This window comes from Dasypus novemcinctus, chromosome 18 (genome assembly GCF_030445035.2).
Source record: "Dasypus novemcinctus isolate mDasNov1 chromosome 18, mDasNov1.1.hap2, whole genome shotgun sequence".
NCBI classification, from domain to species: Eukaryota; Metazoa; Chordata; class Mammalia; order Cingulata; family Dasypodidae; genus Dasypus; species Dasypus novemcinctus.
This window is the reverse complement of record NC_080690.1, coordinates 41,362,070-41,368,750: the sequence shown is the minus strand read 5'-3', so window position 1 is coordinate 41,368,750 and position 6,681 is coordinate 41,362,070.

Sequence of the window (6,681 nt, the reverse complement as noted above, 5' to 3'; positions counted from 1 at the left end):
AGACCACACACCTTTCATTCTCCAGCAGGTTAGCCAGAATTATCCATGGGCGGTCTCAGGGTTCCAGAAGCAGCAAGAGGACAAGCCCAATGCATGAACACTGTTCAAGAACTTGTATCAAGTTTGGTGCTGGCCAATGACCACTGATGGAAGCAAGTCATCAGGCCAGCCTGGCTTTAAGAGATAGAAGAAGGCTCTACCTCTTGGTGGCAGGAGCGGCAATGCCCTTTGAAAAGGCATGGTTACAGGATGGGGAAAAATCTGTGGTCATTTCTGTCACCTGCCACAGACGTCTCTGCTTTGGGAGAAACCCCAGGAGCTGGCGCATCGTTGAAATTGCTCTCCTCTGTTCAGCCTGGCTTTCCAGCTGCTGCCCTACCTGACCCTCCTTTTCCATATTACAGATGTCTCTGTAGAGCAGGTGACACTGGCTGCCTTTGCCCTCTCCCCACTGTGGTGGGAAAACGGCTCCACCCAGCCTGTTCTCGGGGAGGACAGAGGAGACCTGCTGATTTCCAGTCCAGAGGAGGCTTTTCAGTCTTCATCACCCTGGCTATCCTGGCTGCGCTGGAGACCGTTAATCTCTCCTTTCCTCTGTAATCTCTATATCTAGGACTAACTGTCCCCATCCTCGGGAGGATTCTGCTCCCCTGCCCTGTTAACCTCAGGCCTGGCCTTTGCCTTGCTTTGGTCAATGAAATGTAAGCAGAGGTGACATCTGTCACTTTGGAGTGGGAGTTTCAAGAACCAGGGTGTGATTACTATGTCCCCTCTGACCCCTGCCATGAGACCAGTGATATCCCAAGAGAGGCTGTCCCATTCACCTAGTTTCTGGCACAAAGCAGTAGCTCACCTAAAATGGTGACATTGCCTGAGCTATCAACCTTTTTTGTAATCCACTGAGATTTGGGGCTTGTTTGTTACAGCAGCACTATATAGCATATCCTGACTAATACTGAATTCTGGTGGCTTCCAAAGTGCCATGCTCTTTCTATTTCCCACCTATCTACTCTTCCCCACCCCCCAAGATGGCTCCCTCATCTGTTTACTTTTGTTTATTTGCTCGTTGTTTTTGCTCGTTGTCTGCTCATTGTCTGCTCCCTGCTCCTTATCTGTTTTCTCTTTAGGAGGCACCAGGAACCAAACCTGGGACCTCCCATGTGGGAGGTGGATGCTCAACTGCTTGAGTCACATATGCTCCCTACCTCCCATTCTTGTTGCTCCTCCTTCTTGGGCTCTTCTGCCCTCTTCTTCTGTCCATCCTGAAAATGCTGGCCTTCTGCAGTGTTCTGTGTTTGACTGACTATTTGATTTACTGGTTGTCTTCATGCCTCCTGGTTATACTCTCTCTCCGATGACTCCGGTCCATATCGTCAACCCTGATCTACCCCCAAGCTTCCATCTAGGTTCAGTTGTTTGCTGGATGTATTCCCATGGGTGTTTTACAGGCACCCCCTAAACTTACCCCTCTCCTGTACTCTAGATTTCCAGTGAAGTCACTACATTGTCCTTGACTTTAGCAGCACCTAAGCAATTGAGCATCATATTCAGTCAGTCTGATGTCCTAAATCCATCTCCTCCACCCCTCCTATTTCCTTTTGCTACCACTTCCTTGGTTCTAGCCACCAACAAGTTATCTTAATGATGTCCACAGACTATGATTCTCTTTGCTGTTGTTTCCATCTTGTCTCTCCACTCCTACCCTGTGCCACCCAGCCCACACCATAGCTCCTTCTGACATGGTGGGGGAACTGACTATTAAAATACAGATACACCCAGGCTACTATCCTGCCTATACATGCTGTGGCTCCCCATTGCCGAAAATCACAGTCCAAACTCCTCAAGATCAAGCCCCACAAGTAGGGCCCCTACTAACCTACCTGGTCCTTTTATCCCCATTCCCTCACTCCCTCTAACACATACACCCCCACCCGTGCCAAAACCCTTGTTCATTGTGCCTTTGATGCTGCCAGCACACCATCTGGACTATTCTTCACCCCCACCCTCCCCACTGTGCCCTGGTAAGTCCTACTTGCTTCTTAACACAGCCCAGCTATCAGCTCCTCCAGGAAGCCTTCCCTTGCCTCCACACCCGCACACACTGGATTAAGCATCTGCCCTCTAAGTTCCCCATGCAAATCTCTATCCCTGCACTCATTCCCCTGAAATGTATTGAACTGTTTAAGGTCCTCTCTCCCTTCCAATAATGGGTGCCCTGGATACTGTGGCATTTGCAATGGGTCTGCCTCATGGTGACTAATGCATGGTGCTCATCAAATGTGTGCCTCAGTGAGCGTGAGAGTGAGTGAATAAGAACACTGATAACCATGTTTTACAACGTCTGATGAACTGATCCATGAATCCAGGGCTACAACTCTACCTGTGGCTCTGTCCAGGTTTTGGGCCACCAAAAGTCTAGCTTCAGGTTGTAAGCTAGTCACAGCATCCTAAATCTCATGAAAATCACATAATAGAATACTTCCCAGCACCCTCACGGCCATGGCGGCACCAGCACCTGTTACTGGACGCACCATGTCCAGGGCTGGCCTTTTGCATAGGTCTCCCTCCTCCTCATGACAGCTTCCTCCCGCACAGGTGCCCTTGGTGCTGCAGCACAGGCAGGCGCCCAGCTCCAACACAGAGTGACGTTCACCCCAGGTTTCAGCAGGCGGACCCCGCCTGGCTCATCTCACTTTATCCCAACAACCAGCCATTGCGTAAGCTACTCTTCGGCCCCCTTTACAGAGCAGGAAACAAAAGCACCCGGCAGTAAAGACATTTTCCCAGGTTATCCAGCTTCTTTAGCACTGAGCTGTTCCCACTGCACGTGGACGAACACAGAACATGTTGGAGGACTGAGTCGGGATGGATTGCCTGGTTATGTAGATTTAACTGCCACCATCATTCTAGCTTGATACCTGTCTGGATTCTTCTTCTTTATTGGTTTGGCATCCTGAGGCAGGGGATGTGATAGAGGGAGCTTGGGGCTTCCAGGGAAGGAACTGGCCCCAAGCCTCAGCAACACCCACCACCCCTAAGCCCAGCTCCTCCCCATGTGATGGGTTGGCCTTCCATAGGCTGGGGTGGGACTCCCAGGGAGACGAGGCACCATGCCTCCCACCCTAGCTTCTCCTGGCAGGGGGCCCTCCGCTTTCTCTTCCACTGGAAAAGGCAGTGGCCGTGCTCTCACCTCACTTGGGAGGGCTACGTGACACCCAACACAACCAGTCAAAAGGCAAAAAGAGGAACTTATGAACCGGTGGTTCTGTCTATGCAGCACATAAATTGACTTGGTCATTTTCTTTTTTTCAGCTACAACGATTCATTGCTTTGGCATCATGGTGGCAACCCAGACTGGATGCCAAAGTATCCAATCAGTCCCATCAAAACCAGGTGTTGGCGCTGCTGTGCCATGCACGAAGTGGGTCAGGAGATGGTTGGCACCATTGAACTGAACTGGTGGCCAGGTGCTGACCAGTTGGTCAGCTGAACTCAGCTATATTTCTTGTGATTTTTCATGTGTCCATGCAAGATATTTTATCAGCTCTACTCAGTGCCTTGCGTGAAGGAGTCAATGTCAGATAAAACCAGGTTCTTTCTCAGAGGGACTCACCGTTTAGCAGGAGACACTAACAAATTAAAAATTGGATGACAGAAAGGACGCAGCTCAGCCAGTACCCAAGTTCCCGCCTGTCCTCGCCTGGTGCCAGCTTGGCGCTGGCCAGCCTTGCCATCTACACTGCCCCAGGCACAGAGGCACACTCCGCGGCTTGGCTTTCTCCTTTTTGGAGCTTCCTACTCCACTCTATGTAAATCCTCCTCCTCCTTCAAAGCCCAACTCAAGCTCACCTCCTCCTGGAAGCCTTCCTGGGCCCTGCCACCCCAACTCTCATGTCCTCTGAACTCAGGGCTCACTGCTCACTTGGTTTGCTCAGTCTTCCAGCAGGACACATACAGAGTCTGGTACCACAGGCTGTACTATTATTAAAACAAACAAGCAAGCAAACAAATAAATAAAAACCCTTTACAGGTAGCCTAAGCAGCACACGTCAACTTCATAACATATAGATAAGCAGAACCAGCCAAACAGAAAATCACCTCTCAGCCAGAGGAAACCCCTGGGAGCATTTGGATGTCTCTTTTCCAGTTTTTGTGAGCACATGTGCCTGTGTGTTGCTTTTGTCATGCAATTTTTTAACTGCTCCTTCAGGGCAGATGTCACATCTCCCCTATCTTTGCACCCCCACAGGACGTGTCCTCCAGGGGATGCTCATGGCCCATTGGGTGGGTGTTTTCAGTGATCTGTGCTCTCATTGTTGAGTCTTCACAAGCCCAGGCCCACTGCCCATGTGGGGCTCCAGGGCCCTTGCAAAGGAGCCTCCCCTGCGTAGGTCACGTGGGTTACCCCGGTGAGGGGCCTGCTGGCAGGCTGCTGAGCCCTGGGGCTCCCAAAGCGCTCCTGTCACGGAGACCCCCCATCCAGCCTGGGCTCTGACCCAGACTATGGTCATCCACTCACTGTGCGCCTGACCCCTGAGCCATGGTCCTCGGGGAGCCAGCAGGGGTGGCGAGGAAATGCGCCTGGGAGCGCATCCTGCCTGCCTGAGGCCAAAGCCCACTTCAATATCCTACCCGACCTGCTCAGAACCAGGTCTTTCACTTACTTCTTCTAACCCTAGAAATGTTCTTGGAGCACCTACTATGTGCCAGGCATTGTTCTAGTTTCTGGAGTGCAGCAGCAGGCAGCACAGAGAGCCCTCACAGAATGGGGTTTACATTCTTGTGAGTAAGGGCCGGGCAACCCACAAGGACGTAAGGGAACAAGTTGAGATGGCCCAGCGAGGAGCAAGTGCCTGAACAGCCAACAGGGAGACCACCAGGAGATGCATGTGCTGGGAGAGAAGGCTGGGAGAGAGAGATGCTGTGGGTGGTCAGAGAAGGCCCCTTTGAGGAGGTGATATGGGAGTGAGACCTCAGTAAGGAGGAGCAGTCAAGCAAAGGTCCCGGTCGGAGGAACAGCAAGTACAAAGGCCCTGAGGCAGGAATAAGTTTTGCCTATATGAGGAGCAGAAAGTGAGCTTGTTTGGCTGGAGTGAAGTGGGGACAGGGCAACAGGATGGGGTCTGTGGGGTGGGGGCAGGAGGGGATCACAGAGGGCCTTGCAAGCAGGGGGAGATGCTGGGTTTTATTCCAGAAGGCACTGGACAGGATTAGAGGGTGTCTTTCACCAAGGGGGTGTACAAACTTGAACATCTGGATCTGGACAGGGGTTGAGTGTGGCCCGCATAATGGCAGATTGAATGATTACAGTTATCTTCATTTTCTCCCTTAAGAATGGTGTAACAGCTAGAAATCTGTGGCCATGCCTTTCTTGAGATGCAGGTGCCCCTGCACTCACGGTGCCCATGGGACATGGTCCTGTCTTGATACCTGGCCCCTCCCTGCTGCCCATCAGTTGCTCGGTTCTGGAAGAGGGACTCTAGTTTCGGCATCAGGTCCTTTCTTGTGGCAGGCCCGGGCAGGAGGTTCCGCGACAAGGACATGGCCATGGACCCCAACCTCCAGGGCTACACTTTTGTAGGTGGGCTGGACACTAAAGAAATGATCATGCAGTGTGTATTAAAAGCCCACAAGAGTGTGAAGGAACTCTACCGGGGCGACAGGGACGCTCGCTCCAGGGGCCCTGTCTCTGTTAGGCCTCCTCTTGGGCCGCGGCATGAGATGCGAGTGACCTAGACGAGGCAGGAAGGGTGGGGAGGGACGGGTGACCACAGATGGGCATGGCCCTTGCCCTCATGGCACCTGCAGTCCACCAGGGGAGGAAATGATTCAAGTTCAGCCCAAACACAGATGCCGCCACCCACACGGCTGGCCTGGGGGTCAGGTCTGGCTTCAGCATGATCCAACTGAGAGTCTCAGAAATGCATTCCATTAAAAAGGGGTGCGGGGGCAGGAAAGCCCACAGCACAGACCATCGCACAGACCTGGGGCCCTCCCTGTGGTCTGGACACAGGAGCTCTTTCTCTAGTTTTTCCTTCTACTTGGAGGCTGGCCTCAGTCTCCCCGTCCTCCCAATGGGCAGAGCCTCCTGACCTACTTTGAAAATGCACATTTTTCTAAAAACCACCCAGCAATTGGAACGAGGGAAACAGAGAAGCTCTGCTATCTGGTTGTGACTTGGGGACTCCTGAGTCTCCCTGCAAGTACTCATCAAGGAGAGAAACCCACAACGGAGACAAAAGTAGTCATAGCACAGGCTGGTAGAGGCAAAGGGCTTCAAATCAGAGTGTGGGACTTCGGGCCAAGGACCCCACCTGTGTGAACCTATAAACTGCATCTATAAACTGGAGATAGTAATAGCACCCACTTTGCGGGGCTGGGGTGAGGATGAAATAAAACGGGGTGTACGGAGCACTGAGCAGGCAGTAAGGACTTGGCCATACTGGCAATTGCCATGGTGACCCCATTTACCCCAGATCTTCAGACATTTCTGAGCCCGGCAGAGGCCAGAACAGAGCTGCCCAAGCACCCTCCAGCCTCTTGCATCTCGGTGTGACAGCAAAGTCAGGGCGCAGGCTGGCAGTGAGAGAGAGATCAGAGAGGGGCCCGGGCTGGAGAAAAGGGCTGAGTGCAAGTCTTGAGCTCATTGAGACCCTCCCCTGCTCCAGGCCTGGCCTCCCC